Below are 22,930 nucleotides of genomic sequence, written 5' to 3' on the forward strand. Positions count from 1 at the left end.
TAGAACACACAGAGCAAGACTGACATGACATTTTGGGTGCCTGAAGTGCTACCCAGAATCCTGTAACTTTACCTCTTATTTCATCTCAGTAATCACAAGATAAATTAATTCTCACCAATTTTACTGGATATACATAGAGCAGTAACTCCTTGAAGGCTTCCGTATTTCATATTGGCATGTCCTGATTTTGGCTAGGATAATTAATTATCAGCCAAGAGTATAAACAGATAGTATGTCTAACTCTAAAAATGCACGCCACAAACATTCTTCTGACCCTATAATGCAAGTCATATACAGATCGTTTTGAGTACTTAAGTACTTACCGAATATTGCTGCTGCATTACCCATTTCTCTGGTCTTTGACATCTCTTTTTCCTCCAAAAGAGACTGACCTCGCTAGAACCAGCAAATTTTTGACTTACCATCCAAGTAGCCTCACTAGATGTAATTAGCAGCACCCAGACTTCTCACAGAACTGCAGTGGGCAGAAGACAGAGACTGGTCCTCTACTTCTGAGGTGCCTGATCACTAATAGTTTGTTGTCCTTGAGTGACTCCTGGACAATGTATCATGTATCCAGTACGTGCTGTACCAGCTAGTGCAACACGGCCACGCTGCCTTTGTAGCCCTTGCAAAGCACAAGCTGTCAAGGAACATCACTGTGTGACTACAGACCTGATGTGCAACAGCTAGGTTTTCCACATACTCATCTTTATTCAAGAAAGAGCACATACAAAAAAACATGGCACATGAAAATACCTACCGTTTTCAGCAATATTTGTTAACATAATAAATCCTGTTGAAGCAAAGGAAAAGCTGTTCTGTAGTAAATTCCTGCAGATTCTGATACATTCAATAGGCCGATTTACACACTTGCTGAAAAGGAGCAGCCTTCAGCCAAGGCGCAGGAGATGTTCACTGAGCCAATGCACTCAGGGTTCAGTCAGATCCTGAAGTGTACATTTTTGTAGTCAGATGATACTTATTTTTGAGACTCCCAATGCTTTAAGGTGCTGCTACTGGCAGTGTTCTGCACTTCACAATACTGCTTAGACAGAAAATGGGGCTTTTCATTGAATCCGTCATTTAGAAACAGGCACATCCCATTAGCTACAGGAATTCCTCCAGCTCTCTAAAGAGGAGCTGCTGGCATCCAATGCTGTCATTTTTGGCTGTAGACTGTAGGGTAATTTTTCTGTATTTTGGTGCATTTTGAAGTAACTCAGTTAACTCTAGCTCCATCAATTTTTAGGTATCACGCCATTCTCATATTTCTTCCTTTAAAAATCATTCCTCACAATTAGTTTTGAGAGTCATGCTTTAAGGCAGATTGCATCTTTACGTACATAGTAATCCATCTTTAAAACTCAGTTTTACTTGCTGACCAATTTATGATCCCCTCATTCCTTTGTGGAAGACTGCCAGTTTGCCGAATATAGCAAATAGGCTGTTACTGTGATATAGGACCATTAGTTTTCAAGTGACTCCTCAAAGTACAAGTTCCAATTTGTATGTACTCCCTTCTCCCACTACTGAGCAATTTCCCCCACAGCAAGCAGGTACCATTGCCACTGTATTCCTCAATGGGCAGTTGCGCTGTTGTGCTACTGGCCTTTTCAGGCTAAAGTGGCAGTCCATAAAGCCCCAATTCCCCTCTCCCTCACTTGATGCAGATGGCAATGCAAGCTTTAGACCTTGCCTTTTCTGTTAATGCTTCTGTACCACCATCACCTCACTTACTGCCTCCTATCTCCTGGATTATACCACCCTCAAAAAGCAGACTCATTGGTTTGAGTGGGTACCCATTTTGCTTTCTCCCATTCTTTACTGGGCCTCTCTGTGAGTTCCACTGTTTTATTAAAGATCTTCAATTCTCAGCAAGTCTGTATACCCTAATATTTCAGAAGGGCCAATACTCTCAGGGGGTCTTCCATGTATCAAAGCTCAACACTCATTTCCCCAATATCACTGCTATCCTTCCTGCAGAGGGCAGGTCACCGTTTTGGGAAAAAACACTCTTAAATATGCAGAAACAATGATTTTCGTTCACATACAGTTTCTGAGAACACTATCCACTAAACAAAATCATAGCAGCTGTTTCAGCAGGCTTTTGAAAGCATGGCATCCCACTCCAAGCCACAGTAACACTTCAGGTGTTATGCTTCCTTCCAGTTACAGATCATCCACATTTGTCAGGAAGCACTGACAAAGTGTTCCAACTTATCACTGGAAAAAAAAAAAAGAGAACAAGGTCTAAGTAAAATGGTTCATTCCAGGGAGAAATTTCTATTTGTGAGGAAGCACACAACACTTGGTTTACAATAAGGTGTTACCATTTCTCTAAGAAACCTAATACCCCACAGACATCATTATTTAAACTTTCTGAAAAGTATTAATAAAGTCTTTTGATCTCATCTCAGATTCCGGATCCGTATCAGGTTTTTCAGCAAGGAATTCAGGTTCGGGATATGATCATCACAGATGAGACAAAAGCACTACAGAAAACAATTTTAATAGCAAGTGCACTGTTTTTCTACAGTTTGATTTCTATACAAAAATTAAACATTCTCTAGTCCTTTCACATATTTCAGTAATAAAGTATACTTGTTTTTGCATGTAGGTTTGAAAGCTAACCAAGGTTAGGCACAGCTATCAGCACACATTGTACCTTAGGAACAAGTGTTCTTAAATTCCAGCTATGTACAGAATTAACTATACCAACTTACCATACCATATGAATCTGTGAAGTCTATCAACCACTGTCATAATACAAAAAATTGCCTAAACTGTAAGCACAAATTTAATTTAAGACTTAAAATGAGAAAAATGTTTAGAAGCTTTTCAATTACATACCTGAATAAGTTAAAAGCATTTGTTCCTGCACTTTTGACCATTTTCCTATTCAAAGAGAGATGTTTATTAGTTCAGAAAAATTTTATTCCATTACTCAAAAGACAACTTGCCATTTGTTTACTCTCATACAGACCAAACTGAAATATTAAACGTGTTGAATTAGTTATCACTACCCAACAAGTTCTGTGAAACTCAGGAGGTGTAGTCATGCCACAGTAAGATTTATTTTGCCTCTTTTACCCACCTATTGCTCAACTTTGCTATCAACTATGACAGGCAACTAACCAGTCACATATAATTCCCCCTCTCATATCAGAATCAAAGAGTTCAATTTCTGAAAACTAATACCTGGTTCTCAGCTTCTATCAAAATTTTAGAAACTCCAGAAGCTGAAATCCACCAACAAGCAAGTATTAAATAAAAAAAGTGTATCCAGACCACATTCTTCTATGTACAACTCTCCTGCAAGCAACAGGAAACTTTAAGCTACCTCTGAACTAGAACAGAAAGTTCCAAAAAAGGCCAAGATGGATCATTAAATGTTTCACCTTGTTTTCCATAATGCGGATATACACAAATCCCACTCCACTTCAAGTATGCAATCTGTAATACAACAGTTTACATGTCACCTCCTGCTTATAAGTGGGGTGGACAATAATGCATTTTCCTAAGCAGTCATTTAAAAATTACCACTAGTTATTCAAACCAGTTTTGCTGAGTTTAAAGGTATGCACAGACTATGAAGCCTATCAGACACTTCACTTGGTCTGGTGTTGAGTAGTATAACCTTAGAAATCAAATCTATCCATCAGGTTTGGGATAGGTTCTTCACTGTTCAGACATAACAATGGTTTTAAGCATTACTCCCACATCAAGCTTTTAAATCAACCATAACATTTATTGGAATTCATACCTTCAACTGAGCAGCAGCATTCAAGCATCTCTGCAAAGACATAAAATATACTGGTTAGTTACACTAACAAGGTTTGCTACTTTCAACTTTTCCCTAGATCAGCCATGTAAATCATACCACTTCCTACTTGTAATATTGCCCGTCTGAACAATACAGCATTGTATAGGTAGCATTGCTACACAGCATTTTCACTTACTTACTAGGGCACTTTTAATACCTGGCTAACATTTGTTATTTCCCCACTGTAAGGCAGGATGCCTCAAATTATAGGGCTTTAACACTTCCTTCTCTGCTCTGTAAAGATGCCAGCTTTTGCAACAGCATGTATCCATGTCAACATGGACCTGATGTGAGTTTGAATAATGCACCAACATCCTTATTCACAAGCTGGAGCCTGCTGGCATCCTAGCTTGTACACGGCGACAGCAAAGTTAACATCAACTGGAATAATGACCGAAAAGTTAAGTGACTATTGAAAGAATTATTTAAGTGGTTTCATCTCAGTAGCCAGATCCGTATGAAGTTTCTCATCAACATATCAGGTTTGGCAGTTTCATCATGATTCACCACTTAAATATCAGTGACTGGGAACTGTAACACAATTCATACGTTCATGTATGCTACTAAACAAACTTTATGTATTTCACATGCAGATGCCCTGAAAAGGGAATACATTACAATTAATTTCAGCTGCTTAATAAGTTATTACCTGTATCTGTTGTACTACAGTTGCCAGGAAATCTTTCATCAGGAAGCCTGACATTAGAAATTGTTCATGCCATTCTAGAAATTTGAGTAAAAGAATCAGTTACAACACGTTCATGCATGACATAGGACAAACTATTAGGTATAACCAAGTTTTACTCTTGTGAATCCCCCTTCCTCCCAACCACTGGCTGTAAGCATTTAAGTCACATTAAATTGAATACAGATCCTGAAGTTATTTCTTAGCATTGCCAAAAGGTAAGAATATCAAGTATACCCTTTAAAAAATAAATACGCATTTTAAGTAAAGAATTGGAACTACATCTGACTGTTTATGTTAACAAGTCTCTAGACGACTCCTTTGGTTTCTTCACCCGAATGCTTTCTTACACTAAGCTCCCAATAAAGTGCAAAACCATAATTAAAAGCCATCTTGAGGTAATCATTGCCAGACTACATGCCTGAAACACCATGACACCTCAGTTTTAAAGCTGACAGATCTACTAGTTTGATCACATGCGTATTTTGCTAATCCATTTATCATTAAATTATCACTACTGATTATTCAAAACATACATAGCTTTCAGGAAAATCCAACTGTGTGTACTAAGCATTCTTCTACTTCTGACGGTGCTTCCATGAAGGGCTAAAATTGAAATTAAATAAAAATTATCTTTAAAGCAGAAAATGTCTCTAGCTGTGGTATAGCATCATCTCTCATGTCACTATTGTCAGAAACATAATCACCAAGTACTAAACATTCACTTTTTCATACATTAATTCAATAGTGGTCTAGAACAGTCTCCAGCACCTGACAAGTTGAAGTATTGTATGCACTAGAAAAAAGTATTTATCCTAAATTGGTTTTGGACCCTTTTGCAACTGTTGTGGTGCCTGAAGACAGACATTCAAGCTCGTATTTCAAAAATACTTATATGAGTAGCCATGCATCTATTCACAATGCCTGCCTGTCCATAGTTTTCTGGATCATTAATAATTACATTCAATATGGGTGGTCATGTATGTAAAGTCACATTAACTCCAATTCACACCCAAGGACAGACAGCTGATAAAACCCTGAGTTTTCTGAGTCCCCTTGCCTTCCAGCACTCCTTGCTGAGGCAGGAGGCTAGGTGCGGCTGGGCCAGGATTCAGAGATAAAACTCTGTAATGACAGAGCCATTATTAAGCAGGTGTTCTTTATTTGTGGTGCCAGGTGCATAGGGGATCGCTCCTCCTAGTGTGCACACCACAGCTCCAGTTCTCACTGGTTTTATGCTACAATCCAATACATATACATAGCATTTCCTGGAAAACCAAGACATACTCAAACTATTTCCCCCCCAAATGTTTTACGTATTTTTCTGCCTCCTTGTGCACATGAGCTGCCACCTGGAGGGTCTTCAGATGAAGGCTCAGAGTCTTCGTCAGCATTAACTTTCAACACAGGGTCTCCTGCACATGCAGTTCATTTCTGCTGACTTAAGAACTTCTTATCCTACTGTTCTGAAACACACCATCCTGTTCTCTAAAGAAAACTTGTATCTTCCTTTGCAGTGCTTGTTTATTGTTGTCCAAGGTTATTTATGACATACCTTGACGGTTCTACATCCCCTTAGCTAAACCCCCAGACCACAAATAGGTAGCAACTAAGAATTTCCCTACGTTCTACAGATGTTAGCACATCATACAAAGGCTAGTGAACCCCTGCCAACTCACCAAAGTCCACCAATCTCTTGATCTTTTAGCCCTTACATATCAATTCCCTCTTTTCTAAATACTAAGAGTTCTTTCATTTATACCAATTCATCATTTTATGTTAGTAACCCTCTTCTGATTTAATACAACAGGCTATTATTTATACAGCTGCTTAATACACATATTATACAGTCATTAAAGGAGTCTGATAACTAAGTAATTGCTTGAGCCATTTTAAATTTTGCAACCAGAATATAAGCTTTTCCCAAACTTCCTGGAACCCAAAAGAGGTGTCATTAAGGAAACTGTGTAATAATCATTTCTTCCAAATTACTTCCAAATCAGTCTCAACTTCTGCATCTCTATTTACATATGCACAGCAGCTAGTGTGAATTACTGTACAAACTCCACCATCCTTCGCTAATAGTGTGTCAAGAGCCATGTCAATTCTGTAATACTGCTTGATTAGATAGAAGAATACTTCTATCTGCAGGTTGCGTATTGCATCTACTGTTGGACTGTTTATTTGCTCTAGGGTAGCAGAGATGTTTACTACTGCTCTTTCAGAGTTCACAGACTCCCAGCGTGGGCATGAGCCAACACATGAAGCGATGGAGGCCCAACCCCCTTTCCACTAAAGGGTTGACAGATCTCTTTTAAGTTCTTTTCAATGGAGTGCACTATATCCCTTGAGGAGCATGACAGCAGTTATAAACGGTAGTTTGGGGCATTAAATACCCTACAGTGCATGTTCCCTTCCATCCTGAGGGTTAATTGTTTACATGCAAATCCATCCCCACATAACCACCAGTATCTGTGGGGTAACTTACATGGGCCATCAGTGGCAGTGAGGTTGGCTCCCAGAAAAGAAACCTATGCGTTTCCACCCATAGATCCTATTGTTCCTTTTACCATCATAGCCCACAGGTAAGTATGTTTCTAACTGTGTTCTACTACAAAAATTTGTAAGTTACATTCTCCCCAGTTAAATTCCACGATCCTACACCTACACTTTGTTTATCCAATAATCATTCCACCCATCATGGCAAGAGCAATTCCCACAGTTCCGGCAAACTGACAGCCTACATTGACAGTTGTTAGAACTGGATTTCCATGCACACTCATTATCACCTGGGTATTATTCAACAATTGCAAATCAAATCTGGGGCCTACTGGATAACTTGTTATCATATTCTTAATAGCCCCCACCAGGCCTTTTCCAAAACTCTCGCCAAGTTTCATTATCAATGTTCCAGTGAGTTGCTGCAACACCAAAGAAAGAAGTCCTCATAGTACCCCTGGAAAGAGCTGGACATACTCAACAGTCTCTTAGATTAGTGCCATTAACCACTGTTCGAGTCTCTTTATAATACAGATTTTCTTGTATTATAAATATATACCATGCTCCAATGAACACTGGTAAACTCAATGCTGCAATCGTAACCACAAGTTTCTGACAGTCTCAATATCCATTTCTGCTCAGGGGCCCTCTTCACTCAAAAGTAGTGGATCCACAAGCAAAATCTGGAATGGTCCTTTCCACTCTTCTTCCAGTGGATCTCCTGCAAAGTTCTTAACATAAATCCAATTTCCAAGTTAAACAAATGAATAGGCCAATCAAGCTCCCTACCCTGAGCCACTTGCCAGTTTTATTTATATTCTGCAACTATTTTCCCAAGGCCTGGACATACTGGCCTACAATGCCATCTCCACTGTTTTAAATCTCCCAGAATTAAAAACTGGTAAGGTCTTCTGTGGGTAACTGGCTAGCTGAAAAGGGTCACATAGACATAGTCCAGCTGGCTGGACAAAAATGCACATTGCTCTCAGCTTATCTGAAGTAAAGCAAAAATACACTATCCTTGGCTGTTCTTGTTACACAATAACAGGAAGATCGCGGTGGGAAAAGAATGTTACAGGTGGGAACAGATAACTACAGAAGAGAAACTAGGGGCGGGCTTGGTATTTAGGCAACTAACCAATAATGAGCTTAACTTTTGTAATTGTATGAGCTAATTATAACAAGGCATAAAAGGTGACTGTAAGGCACAATAAATGAAGTCTGCTGATCACTCATATTGAGTTACTGTGTCTTCCCTCCGTCGCGACAGTCTTCCATACAAAATTTCAAAAGGGCTCAACACTTCTTTCACCCAAGGCTTAGTTCAAACCCTGAGCACAGCAGTTGGGAGGGCCTGATACCAATAGAGGTTTGCTTCTTGACAAATTTTTGCTAGCTGTTGCTTAACTGAACAATTCATTTTTTCTACCTTACCTATGGTTGATAGGGAGTATGTAACTGCCAATCTATGCCTAAGGCCTTGCTCACCTGCTGCACTACTGTGGCACAGAAGTGGAGTCCTCTATCTGATGAGATTACATCTGGGACCCCAAATCACAGGATTATCTCATTCAGTAGCTTCTTTGTAAATTCTCAAGCCTGGTTTAGTTCTACATGGGAAGGCCTCAGGCCATTCAGAAACAGTGCCTGTGAGTACCAATCAGTAACAATAACCCCCTTTTCCCTGGGAATTCTGAAAAGTCCATCTGCCAGTGCTGACCTGGCAAATTTCCCTTTACTGTATTTCCCAGCCAGACCTTTACAGCAGTGTTCGGATTATTCTTTAAACGTTAAGTCACATCATTTGGTGATGTGGCTTACTTCGATGTACAAATTTCAGCACACCAGCTTTTCAGTCAAATATTTATAGATATTTTAAATCTGGGTAACCACATGTTAAACACAAAGTAATCACAACTCCCCAGTGGGTTGACTTTGTGCTCTTTCTTAATAATTATCCAAGCTGACCGCTTGGGGATTATAACTTTCCCATCAGGAGTGCAGAATCACCCCTCCTTCCTACTCCCATCTAAGTCTTGTATCACTTTGTGATTTTCCTTAGAGTAGTCTGGTGTTATTTCACGCACAAGTTTTTTTATCTTACCTTCATGGATCATTGGCATTTGTTACCACCTGTTCTGCTGCCCATTTCGCCATTTGGTCCACAAAGTTGTCTCCCCATTTCCTGAACAGTGCTGCCCTTTTGATGGCTCCTACAGTGGATGATAGCCACCTCCTCTGGTCCATTCACTCTTCCAGTAACTTTAGCAGTATATTTTATTCTTTTCCTTTGGACCAATAAGAGCCCTTGTTCCTTCCAGATAGCTCCATGAGCATGCACTATTCTGAAGACATACTTCAAGTCTGTCCATACGTTAATCCTTTTACCCTTGGTCAGTGTTAAGGCCCTTATTAATGCTATCAGTTCTGCCTTCTGGGCTGATGTTCCAGCAGGTAATGGGCAAGCTTCAATTACCTTCTGGTAGGTAGTTAGTGCGTATCTGGCTTTTTGTTGTCCCTGCTGCATATAACTGCTTCCATCAGTCCTCAGCATCCTTGATACGTTGATCCTTTAGATCCGGGCCACTGGAATATACCTCATCTATTGTCTGTAGACAGTCATGCTCTACGGGGTCCAGCCACATCGCCAGTGAGGAAAGAAGCTGAATTGACAAGGTTAGTGGTTATTATGGTGACATCATCAAGCTCTACCAGAATGGCTCAGTATTTCAAAAAAATAGCCAATGGTTACCCTTTTGTTTTAAAACAGCTGTTACTGCATGGGACACGAATACAGTCATTCTTTGCCCCGATGTAAACTTTTGGGCTTCCTGTACGTTGAGGATTACCACTGCTACTGCCCTCAGGCAGCCCGGCCATCCTTTAACTACTTCATCCAACTGTTTGGAGAAGTATGCAACTGCCCATTTGTATGGTCCCATCCCCTGGGTCAGAACTCCCAGAGTTACTCCTTGCTTTTCATAGAACAAAAGAAACAGCTTGTTTACATCTGGGAGGCCCAACACAAAGGCCCTCTAACTCCTGCCCCAATTGCTGAAAAGGTTTTCTGGATTCTTTAGTTCATTCTACCCGTTGTGTTTCCTTTTAATATCTGATATAATGGCTTAACCAACAGTCCATAATTACATATTCACAAAGGGCACCACCCAGGCATATCCAAAAACGTTTGTAGCTGCTTTACTGTGGTGGGCTTGTTTGACAAATAGCTTCTTTCTGTTCTGTTCCCAATTGTCATTGTCCTTCAGATACCTCATATCCCAGATAAGTGAGGCAAGTCTGCATTATTTGGGCCTTTTGCTGGGATACTCTGTATCTGCTTAATCCCAGGAAATTAAGTAGGCTTACTGTCCATTGGCAACAATCTTCTTTAGTAGGGGTATCAATTAAGATATGATCCACATATTGTAATAAAGTTCTGTTTTCAGAGGGAGGACTCCATTCTTCTAATTCTTTGGCTAATTGATTTCCAGAAATAGTTATTTTTAAAGCCTTGGGGTAACACTGTCCAGGTTAACTGGGTCTTTCTTCCCAAACTCAGGTTTTCCTATTTGAAAGCAAACAGCTTTTGACTGCTCTCGGCTGACAGGAGGCAGAAGGAGGCATCTTTGAGATCAAACACCGAAATCATTTTTACCATTGTCAATAGAGTATTTGCCACCACTGGGTGTCAAACTTCCTCAATTTGATTTATTGTTCTCCAATCCTGCACCAGTCTATACTCTGTCCCATTGGGTTTCTTGATGGGCAGGACTGGTACATACCAATTAAGATTTCTCTTACTCCTCATCTATCTTCCAATTTCAAGGGGTATTTTTTTTTTTTTTTTACACACACTGCAGTTGCACCAGGTTTAAACCTCACCTCAATGGGTTTTGCTTGTTTGGACCTTCCTGGTACCCCAAAGGCTCAACTCCTAGAAATACATGATCCATCATTTGAGTGTGGACTTCTATTTGTTTTACATTAGTTATTAACACTCAGCTCATGATTTTGGCCAATCTTTCTTCTTTTACTTTAAATATTATTTGCCCATTATGAAAACTTCATTTCAGCATCTAAGTGCCCCAACAAATGTCAGCCCAATACTGATTTTTGGGAGTTAGGCAAATACAATTCATGTACTCCCACTTGCTTTCCAAATTTATATTGTAATGGTTTTAGAAAATGAGCCTTTTCAACCTGACCAGTTGCTCCCACAATGTTGACAGCATTATTTCCCTCGGGTTCTAACATTTGATTCAACACAGAATATGAAGCACTAGCATGAGCTAAAAACTCCACTTCCTTGTTCTATGCCCCAGCTTTATTTTAACCAGTGGATCCACTAGGGTAGATTCCTCAGGTTCCCATTATCCAGTACCAACTTCAGCTATGAGCCTTAAATTCCCTACTTACCCAATTTCAGACAGTCTCTTTTCCAATGGCCCAGTTCCTTACAGTAGGCACATTGTTCCTAAGCGCATCTCTGGACAAATTTTGCTGATTGTTTCTTTTCACAGGTGGGTTGTTCCCTTGCTGCATTACTGCAGCTATAGTAGCCCCTGTCTTTTTATGTTCTACCTCATCCCAGTTCCAAAATACCCTCCAGGCTCCCTCAAGCAATCTAAATTCCTGACATCTGGTTCTTTCATTTTCTGAAGTTTCTTTCAGGTATCAGGGGTAGGCTGTCCCAAAAATAGTGACACTAACTGCCATTTCCCCTCATCAGATGAAGGATCCATAGTGGCATATTTTCTCATTGCTGTCCTAAGTCAGTTCAAGACTTCACTGGGTGTTTCTTTCAGCTTTTGTTTTACCTCATAGAGGGGTACATAATTTACTGATTTAGGAACCACATTATCCAATCCGTATCATACCAATCCCTGGTATCTCTTCAGTAGCTTATACTCTGCACTGAGGTTGGGTCCCAATTTGGCCTGACCAAGGGAAAAATGCACATCCACCCCACCTTTCAGGGTGTCCGCATTGACAAGGGACTGCACCTGGGCCTGTGCTACCTGGATGGCCAATTGTCTGCGTTTCTGTCGGCACACTTAACATTACATCCAAGTCCCCCCAGTCTGGGTCTAACTTTCTGATTATCAAATCGTATTTTTTAACTACAGCCTGTGGGTCATCCCAGTTATCCTTTTACTACCTCTTCCCGTGAATCTAGCTAAGAGGTAGTAAATGGGACTTTGATCAGGGCAGTTCCCATGGGACCCATAGCCTCACAAAGAGGAGCCTGAAGAGTTGGTCTGCTTTACTACAGATACGGCTTGTGATTGGGGAAGAATTGTCACCTCTTCCTTGAATATCCCTAGATCCCCCATCACTCTCCTCATCTGAATCTTCATGCTCGTCTTCTGAAAAGGAGACTACAAGGTCCTCAAGCCTCCCTTCATCCTCCTCTCTACATTCCTAATAGACCTTTGTCCAATGCTGCAAGCTGAGCAACACCAAGTCGTTTAATTTCTTTAATTTCCTTTGCCTTCTGTTTTTCCAAAGCTGAAATCAGGGGGTCCTGTGGGGCTAGATTAAATCTGCAATTTCTCTGCCATTCTGGGTGGTTTCATAAGGTAAAGAACATGTTAGCATACATTACTTCATCCCATTTGCCTTCTCTTCTTAAAAAGAACATTAATTGTAACAAAGTATTATATTCTACAGCTCCATTAAGTGGCCTCTTCTCTCAGCCATCGAGTTTATACAGCGGCTACCATTACAGTACTTAAGATCTGCTTTTCAGGTGGTACCCATCTATTTCCTTCCAATGCCTCAAGATACACCCAAGGGGGCTTAAGGATGCCACCACAGGGTTGATTCCCCATTGTTCAAATAGTTCCTATACAGATGACCACAATGATTTCCAGTTCCCATCTACCTATTTGTCCTTAGTTCCCCAAGCTTACACCAACTAGTTCTTTTCCACGATTTATCCCAATGCCAGGTATGAGCACACTCACACTGCAACACCCCTGTCTTGCAGAATCATGAAAAATTATTCCTGTTCAATCCCAGTCCACTGGCCACCTTCTGTGAATCACCCACGTTCCCGACAGAAAACGTTGAGTACATGCTACAATGAATACAGGCTTACAGCGACCACAATCTGGACAGAGACACTTGCTGTTCCTTCCAATAAGCATATTCTCAACAGTTTGCCTAAACCAGGCATTCATCTGTTCTTCACAATTTTCTGAAATTACTTCATTTGCCTCCACCACGATAGGCAACAGCAGGACGACAGAACTGTGGATCAGAACTCCACACTCGCTTTGCAGTTTCACCACATCTCGCTCCATCCTTACATTCCAGAGCTAGCTCAATTCAAATACAACACGAGCCCCTTATTTAAACAACCAACATCACAACAGCGATTATTCCACAAGGTATCACCACACGCTTCTATTCTCATTTGTTCCCAGTGCAGTCTCTCCTGTAGTAAAGACAGACTAATCCCACTGTTAATAAAAAACAGACATGCAATTAGGGCTAGTACCCATACAAAATCATAAACACAGAATAATTACACTGGTATAAAAATAGTTTAAGAATTGCCTTAAGGAGATCTACCACACACCAAAAATTTCTGAGAACCAATTATCAAACAGCATGGACATCCCCAACACTTCAGAACCAAATTGGGAGTCCCACACAAATATACAAATTCCTAACACCAGTACAAAGAATACCTTCCACCAAACGGTCCGTCATTCACTCCTGCAGTGATCCAGTTGAGGTGGGGAGTCACACCAGGAAATCGTGGGGGTACCCAGGGCATCCCATTCTCAATGGGTCCCACAGCCAAGCACAGAGTATCCCATCTGGGGTGCCAAACTGATACAAAAAGCCCTGAGTTTTCCGAGTCCCCTTGCCTTCCAGCACTCCTTGCTGAGGCAGGAGGCTAGGTGCGGCTGGGCCAGGATTCAGAGAAAAACTCTGTAACAACAGAGCCATTATTAAGCAGGTGTTCTTTATTTGTGGTGCCAGGTGCATAGGGGATCGCTCCTCCTAGTGTGCACACCACAGCTCCAGTTCTCACTGGTTTTATGCTACAATCCAATACATATACATAGCATTTCCTGGAAAACCAAGACATACTCAAACTATTTCCCCCCCAAATGTTTTACATATTTTTCTGCCTCCTTGTGCACATGAGCTGCCACCTGGAGGGTCTTCTCTGAGGGTCTTCAGATGAAGGCTCAGAGCCTTCGTCAGCTCTTTTCAACACCCTTTCAACACAGGGTCTCCTGCACATGCAGTTCATTTCTGCTGACTTAAGAACTTCTTATCCTATTGTTCTGAAACACACCATCCTGTTCTCTAAAGAAAACTTGTATCTTCCTTTGCAGTGCTTGTTTACTGTTGCCCAATGTTATTTATGACATACCTTGACAGTTCTACATTCCCTTAGCTAAACCCCCAGACCACAAATAGGTAGCAACTAAGTATTTCCCTGCGTTCTACAGATGTTAGCACATCATACAAAGGCTAGTGAACCCCTGCCAACTCACCAAAGTCCACCAATCTCTTGTTCTTTTAGCCCTTACATATCACAACTAACTCACACCATCTCCAAAGTCAGTATAATTTAAGCACAAGTTAACCAAGCGATTCATTATGTGGGTCTTCATGCTTATTCAAATGTCACAGCAAAAGAAAGTAAGAACAACTGACCTAAGGGCTGACCTTAACTCGGTGAAGAGCACAAAAAAAATAATCATCAAGTAATTACTCATAAGTTTGATGGAGACTATGAAAATGCAACATACTGTAACCGTTCCTCCTTTTTGTCCTACTCAGCAGCTGTACAAAGATAACCCTCTGGCACTTAACTCATCCCACACTTCTGACAAAAATACGGAAATCAAGTAAGAAATTAAACATTTATGATCTTTACCAACAGTAGAAAGGTGGTATTACTTCTAGAGCAACAAAATTAAAACTTCCAGAGCCATTACCTTAATGCTTCTGTACAATGTATTGGACACCACTGAAAACTTTCTCTCCTTCATACCTAAAAAAAAGTAAACAACCTTAACTCTTGAACCAGCAGATTCTTATGAGCAGGCCACTAAGTCACACACATGACAACAATCATGAACAATGTCTCAAGTCTCAGAAGCAGTAGTGTGTTAAATGCACGTCTTAAGTTTGCAGGAGGCCTGCAGCAAAAAATGCAGCCAGTTTTAACAATGTAGTTGTGAGTTATATCCACTTGAAATCCCCTGTTGAAAGCACTGCAGAAATAACTGCATGTACCCACTATTAAACTTCAGTCCAAACCATTTTTAATGAAAATTCATCATCCCAAGGTTTCAGTCCTTTAATTATGAGCACTAGTTTCAACTGGTTTAGAGGATTCAGTTTTAATCACACAGCATTTAAATCTACCAACTCAACCAGCCAAAGAAACATAAAAATTTGTTTTGTCATATATAATACTTCAAATACACAAGTTCCAATAATGTTCCCCACGTTGCACTATGCAGATCAAATAAATGTAGCAATCTATTAAAGGTAATTACATTTTGCTTCAGATCACAAAAACAATTCAAGCTATGGAAAAATCTCGAGTTAAGCTTGCTTATTACATCCAGTAACCACGGGTTACTAATGGCTTGTGAAAATTCAATAATTTTATTTTTCTGTAATCTAACATGTGACTGAGGCTATCATTAGACAAGCTAACACAACACGGAATGAATGCACCTGGCAACTTCCTACACGAATGCGATCATTTCTTAATCTTTGGTTGCAGATAAGGGCCCAGGCTCCTAGCTATATTTTTTTACTGTATGGCCCATTCTTCCAAAAGTAGCTCAATGACAGCAGTGTCGCAAAGGGGGAAAAAGGCATCTTAAGGCCACAACAAGTTTGGGGGAGATGCGTTCACTTTTTTAAAATTAAACCTCCCTTTATTCTGCTGTTTCATTGCCTAGTAAAAAAATACATAAAAAAGGAAGAACAGTAATTAAAGCGCTAAAGTAATCTCATGATTCACATTAAAAAAGCATGCAATGATTGTGTTTTTTTCTTGGCACGATATGTGGATTTTACACAGCGACTATGATCTTTGAAGTCGCCTGCCGTAGGCCACCTCCGCGATGCCGACGGCCGAGCGCTCCGAAAGGCGGGCTGCGGGCGCCCGTCCGTTTCCCGCCTCAGCATTACCCACCTTTGTAGGTACCGATTCAAGCGACAGCTAAGCGAAGCGAAAGGCCGCACAGCCCCGGCCGGGGGCCGCCCCAGCCCCGCTGCCGGCCGACAGCACTCCCCCGCCAGCCCCGACACGGACCCGCCGGCGAGCAAAATGGCGCAGGCCGCACAGCGGCCCGCCGGGCGCCGCCCGCTGCGGGACAACACGGTACCCGCCGCCCGCCCACGCCCAGCCCCACGGGACACCGCCTCCGGCAGCGACCCGCCGCGCTCCCGCCTCCCTCCCCGCGGGCGTGCGGGGACACGCAGCTCGACCCTCCGCACCGCCGCGGGGCACCGTGCGCCCGGCCGCGCCCGCCAGCTCCAGCCTCAAGCGCCGCACGCAGCAGCGCGGCGCCCGAGCCTCCCAGCGCAGAGCAGAAGCCCGGGCACCCCCCCTTCCCGCCCGGGAGGCCGCGCACGCCCCAGCCACCCGCAGCTCACCCTCCGCCGCCGTCGCTCCGCAGCGAAAAGGCAGGTTAGGTGGCGCTCGCCAGCTTTATATGCGCGGCGCGGGGTGGGAACGAGGCTGGCCGCGCCCCTCTCCCCGTGAGCCGAGGGGCGGGGACCCCAAGGACACCACGCGGGGCGGTGCCTACCTCTTCCGGCGCGCGCGGGGACGCGCGGAGGGGCGGGCGGGCGTGCGGCCGGCGGGGCGGTTGGCGGGGTGCGCGCAGGGCCCGGCCGCGGCCCGCTGGAGGGGGGGGGGGGGGGGGGGCGGGCGGGCGGGGGGGGGGGGGGGGGGGCTGGGCACCGGGAGCGTCCCCTTTCCCCCCCCCCCCGCCCCCCCCCGCTCCCCCTCCGCTCCCAGGCGGGCAGGGCCCGGGCCCCGGCCCCGCGGTGGCGGCAGCTGCCCTGGGGGGCAGTCGGCAGCCGCTGCCAGCTTGCCCCGGGCTTCTCACGCCTGGGCCTGCGGGCCTTCCCCACCCAGGGGGGCTGAGCGGGGGAGGCTGCTGCGGGCTCAGCTGCCCGCCCCCCAGGCCGGCCAGAGCACGGGGGAACCAACGGGAGGGGGCTACCCTCTCTGGCTGGGGCTGGTGTGCCCTGAGGGGGAGGAAAGAATGAGCGCTGCAGTCTGGCTGCTGAGCCTGTTTATACGGTTTGGATCACGGGGCTTTTGCACAAAACGTAGAGCCAGCAAGTGAAGGCAGGAACCCGATACAGCTCTGCCTCCCGGACTTACAACAAAAACATGTTTTCCGTTGAGTACTGGTTTCTTGTATCTGTCTTCTGCTACTGTTCCCAAGGGCTCCAGCAGGTTAACCTTCTATAGCTATGCCTGAACGTTTCAGCTTTCCTTCGTCTCTAATTAGATGTTTCTGAAACTTTAACCACATGCACGCCCTTTCCCTTTTTGGGTGTAGCACGCAATGCTGTATCCCCGTCCAGCGTTCAGAGTCATCAGGGCTGAAAAATCTCCTGTTACCCCCAACACACAAAGAAATGAAAGCTTTCTGCAGCTTTGCACTCTAAAAAGTCTAAGGATGTTGTTCCACAGCGAACCTGAGTGGACTTCCCAATCCCAGCACAGCTTTAGCCACGCAAAGTCATAGGGTGGCACCTCAGTGAGAAGGTGGCTGGACCGGCCTCCTGTGCTGCTGGGGAAGAAGTGGGGGCAGGTACCTGGGCTACGGCGGGGATGGCAGGAGCACTACAGCCTAGATGAGGTTTAAACTGATAAAAAACCACATCCTAAATTCTCAGAATGTTCATGGACGTTCTCACTAATTGTTTATAAATAGTCTTAACTTTTTTTTTTTTTGTCTGCCTGTTTATTGGGAGGTTTAATAATCAACTTAGTTGAGGAAATCAGGAAAAAACCAAGGAAGGCTGAAGAAAAGCTCAAAAAATTGTTCGGTGTTTTGACAAGTTGTTAAGAATACTACAAAAAACGATGGTCCACAAGATGGGCTGTCGGTGGAAGGGTCTAACTGTTGTGAGCAGATAAGGGAAGTCTAGAAAAGTGAGTTGTGAAGTGCTAAAATACCTGGCACTTTCATTCCTAAAATTATTGAGATTAATACCACCAGGAAAACTAAATAGTAGAAAAGTTTTAAACATGTTTTCTTCCGCAGCCCATGGCGGGAGATGGTGCTCATTTTCTCTCTGCTTTTCTTCTTCCACATCCCACTTTACTTGCCTGAAGTCTTCCTCCTGCCTGCAAGCAGGGTGGCCCAAATGGCAGACTGCAAGCTGCAGCTGGCCCACCCACCACCTTTTCTACTGCAGAGGCATGAGGAAAAATGTCTACATGCTGCCTTTTCCTCTGAGTGCCTCCCATCTACACTTGTTTGAGCTGCTGTTCCCATAGGAGAGCGGGTGCAAAACTATAACCGTCAGGGAACAGTTGCTAGTGCTTTAGGCAGGCTCAGCAGTTGAACTTGGGCACGGGCAAGCAGTTTACACCATTGTTATCTACCCATGTGACCTATTCAAAAGGTCTCCAAACTGATGGTTGCCACATGGCACTGTAAGTGTTAACCCACTCTTCCATAGTGACATCAGGGTCAAAGCTAAGGGAAGTAATCACAGCCATTAATCACAACTCGATTGGCCCTAAAGAAGGAAGGCAGCTCCTTACCATTCCTTTCTTAAGTGCTGAATAACTGCATCTTTTCTGCAGCACCTGTGGAGGGTTTTTACTTGTTCTCTCGAAGAATGGAATTTCTTTCAGTGAGGGAAAAAAAAAGAGAGTCTTAATTTAAGCCCAAAGTACATTACCTAAAGCATGAATGAGTACTATTTTAGTTTTCAATTGATAATAAGAAGGCTATAAATAACGAGATGACTAAGGGCCTGTGCAGGGCTGTGGTGTACTGCTCTGCATTGTGAGCTCTGCAGGAGAAACACGGGTGCGCCTTACCTCAGGGAGCCTTGTGCCTTGCAACATTACCACACACTAGCTTTAGTAATTTGGGAGAAGAAAACATTCATCTCTCTGTCAGATTGTAGGGTACAGGTTTACTAGCAGCGCTTGAATGCACATTGTATGCAAACTTTCTATCCCTAAAGAAACGTGCCTCATCTTTCTCAGCATCATCTAAGTCTGCTAGCACTGGCCAAGCTTGTGGGTCAAGTGAAGTACCTCTTAATTGCAGGTAGGCAACAATTACAATTACAAGGCTGAAAAATGTGAACCGAAACAAAATAAAATCATACATCACAATTACAGATTATATTTAAAAGCTAGGTGCCACCTTAGCTGCCTGCCTTTCACTCCTTCAGGGTTCCGCATGTTTAACCTATATCCCAGGTGTCTGGATGAGGGTGCAAGCTGTAGAGCAACACCTGATCCTCAAACCCTGTTACTCCCCAGGGAAAGCATAAAGCTGATCTGAAACGTAAACCTGGCTGCTGTAAAGTGTTGCTTTATAGATGAATCGCTTCTGAATTTAGCTCACCACACAGCCGCATGCTCATCCACAGAGCAAGCACTGGTGGGAGTGCTGGGTATGAGGTGATGGGGGTGTACTGGATTGCCTCTTTTGAGGCCCACGCAAACGTACAACAGCCTGAAAGGCTGGTGGTGTGGCTACCTCCAGGGCTTTTCAGCTCCAGGCCACTCTCTCCAAGTTCTCTTTTCTTGTTTTAAATGATTTCTTTCTCTTTATTTCTGTCTCCCCCTGCTTCCCTTCTGTTCCTATTTTAAGTCTGGCTTCCTGGATTTTCTCCAACAGCTTTGCAGCTTTGATGACTCACGTGTCTTGGTTTGGGGCTGTTACCAGTGCATCCTTTGGGAAGCTGAGTTTCCCTCCCCTCTCACCTTCCCGGCAGGAAGTCTATTGTATGCAGCTTTAATGTCTTCCTTCTCAGAACAGATAGTACTCGTTGTAAAATCCTGAGCTGACTTTGCCATTATTTTACATTGTGCATCATAAAATGCATGAGTTGGGAAACAATTTCATTTAGCTTATGATTTTGGCCCTGGTTTTAATGTTTTCCAGAGACCAGAATTCTTTATTTAAACTTATTCTTAACTCTGTCTCTTTGAAATTTTAGTTACTTTAGTGTAACAGAAAGACAAGTGCTTTTTTTAAAATGATAAATGAGATTATAAACCCATTAGAACAGCTCTACAGGGTCAGACCAGAGTCCATCCCCCCCAGTATCCTGCCTCCAACTGTAGCCAGAAGTAAACACCTAGGGAGGGGAGTAGGGACAGAACAAGCACGCAGGGATCCTTTCCTGAGTATTTGCCCAGCCTCTGGGAATATAAAACTTGGAGACCTCCTAGAGGGTTGGTGGAGGTGTAGTGCGTGTGTGAATGTAACAATCCTCCATTAATTTGCTACCCATAAATTTGCCCAGTCTTCCTCAGAGCCGTTATAAAATTGTAGCATCTTCAGTAACAATGGCAATGAGTACCACAGCTTAATTAGCATTACAGGAAAATGCACCTCCTTTAGTTTGCTTTGTATCTGCTGTCTGTTCGCTCATTGCACAGCTTTAGAAGCAGCGGTGGGCAATCTGTCCCTCTGTAGTCATCCGCTCATTAAGCCCCCTGCAATCTCTTCTTCAGGATGAAGAAACCTCATTTATTTAATCATTTCTCATATGGGAATCAGTTCCTACCTTTGACCTGATTCTCATTGCTTTTCTCCAAACTTCATGGTTTTTTTTGAGATGGGAGTCCCAGAGTATGCATTGTATTCAAGAAGCAGGTACAGGTATGATGATGTTCTCCTTTTACTTGTTTGTTCCCTAGCACTTCCTGAACTTTGGTTTCCTTTTTTGACTATTGCTGTGCATGGAGCTGACGTTTCCACAGAAGTGTCTGTCATAGCTGCAGGATCTCATGTCTCAGCAGTGAATGAAGGTCAGAGCCCATAATTTTACATTTGTGTTGTGTTTGCTTTTCTCAGTGAGCAGTGCTTTATATTGATCTATGTGGAATTTCATGTGTTGCTGTTATAGGCACTCAGGTTTTTAAGCTCCTGCAGCTATTTATGCATCAACAATGAATAATTACTACTTTTTTTTTGCCCCTCTGCATACCACCTTTTTCAGATCAATTCAGTAAGTTCACCAGTACAGGTCATGCAGATTTCAGTGGTAGTTTTCTTCCACTGTGAAAATGAACCATTTACTTCTACCCTCTATTTACTGTCTTTTACCTGTTATCCCATGTCTGCTTAGTTTGCCTAAAATCATTTGCTAAGAGGCTTAAGTGCGCTAGATTGTGTTATCAAATGCTTGCTGATGAGAAGCATGATATGAATTTACCAAGTGTTCTGACTGTCACCCTACAGATCGTATTTATCTAGATGCGCACTAATTCTGCTTTTTATATTATTTTTACTTATTTGCCTGGTACAGATGTCAGGCTTAGTGGCTGTAGTTTTCTGGATTTCCCTAGAACCTTTTCAAAACATTATAATCCTGTTGGCTACTTACACTTCTTTAGCACCAGAGCAATTCCAGGTGAGAGCTCACACACCACAGTTAGCAGTTTCGCCCGTTTCCTGTAAGGCATCATGTGATACTGTCAAAACTTAACTGCAGCATCTTCAAGAACTTTGAAGCAACTTCTCTGATGAATGCCTCAAAAGTGGTGTAGTGTGGTGTGATGTGAGGAATTTCCCCAGATCTTTAACACTGAACACAGGAGCAAAAAATTAAATACAATTGCAGGGCCTAATTTCCTCCGAGCAGACTTACTGTGCCTCATGAGTTTGGAAAGGCATATGTTATTAGTTTTGATAGACCAAACACTTATACTGGCATGCATTGTTGTGGGCTTCCTTTTGCCCTTTTCCAAGTTTTTCTTGAATGGTGATTTTGTGCCTTTAAGGTAGTATTCTCAGTTTGTCTTCACGCCACTTGAAAGGATTTATAGCTGCCTACGTATTTGTTGCTGTCGGGGGACATCACCCTACTCAACTCTTCCCCAGCCCAGGGTGTAAGCTCCCACCACTTCCCTTCTGTTAAATCTAGTGGGTAGGTGGTCACAGTGTGAGTCAGCTCAGGTGGCTGCTTCACTAGAAAACTAATGCATAGATGTTCCTTTAAGTTTTGTTTTTAACGAGCATCTCCATTTTTATGTATCTCCCTGTTCTGAAGTTGAGTACAGCTGTGATGGATATTTGGGTTTTCTGCTGCAAAGACAGAGTAACTAAAAGTACAACTGGTGCTTATATAAACACACTTGGTTTACTGTCAGAATCTAATTTGTTTATATATGGCTAAAATTAATAGTGAAGCATAACTACGTTTTATCTAAGAAAAAATCCCAGACCCTCTGCACTTAGTTACTTAAAAGAAGCAATAAAGTTGGTGTATTAAGACAGCCAAACTAATTAATAGTAATAATTTTAAGTTAAATTAGTTATTTTTTTCCTCTGTTTACCCAGGTAAGTCTGTGTGCTGACTCTGGGAATACATAATTGTAACTATTTTATTGTTTAATGTAAGCATTCATTATCTTGAACTACAGCAGCACTTCAGTATGCCCAAAAATACTTGTGGGAAATTTCAGTCTTTGTTAGTGTTTAGAAACGTCATCTTTCTCTTAGTGTTTAAATCCCTTGTATGTTATTCTGCGTAAGCAGCATATTATTGAAAGATAATACGCTTCATTTAATTGCTGTAGAGTTGCTGCTTATCATACTGGCTTTTGCTCACCCTTTGTTCAGTGGAAGCCCTGTAGAAAGATGTGAAAAGAGCAACCTGCTATTTAATATTCTTCTCATAGTTGTAGGACCCAACTGTCAATTAATATC

General features: G+C 42.7%; 2 non-coding genes across 2 annotated transcripts; both read right to left on the bottom strand.

Annotated features, from left to right (window-relative positions):
- Nucleotides 1-2,413: 2,413 nt before the first annotated feature.
- LOC119150610 lies at nt 2,414-2,484 on the bottom strand. Its single transcript, XR_005105152.1, has one exon. It is a non-coding gene; the product is annotated as a small nucleolar RNA SNORD50 (small nucleolar RNA).
- A 1,779-nt stretch (nt 2,485-4,263) lies between these two features.
- LOC119150612 lies at nt 4,264-4,330 on the bottom strand. Its single transcript, XR_005105153.1, has one exon. It is a non-coding gene; the product is annotated as a small nucleolar RNA SNORD50 (small nucleolar RNA).
- Between the last annotated feature and the right edge of the window lie 18,600 nt (nt 4,331-22,930).

The sequence above is a fragment of the Falco rusticolus genome, chromosome 6, assembly GCF_015220075.1.
Source record: "Falco rusticolus isolate bFalRus1 chromosome 6, bFalRus1.pri, whole genome shotgun sequence".
NCBI lineage: Eukaryota > Metazoa > Chordata > Aves > Falconiformes > Falconidae > Falco > Falco rusticolus.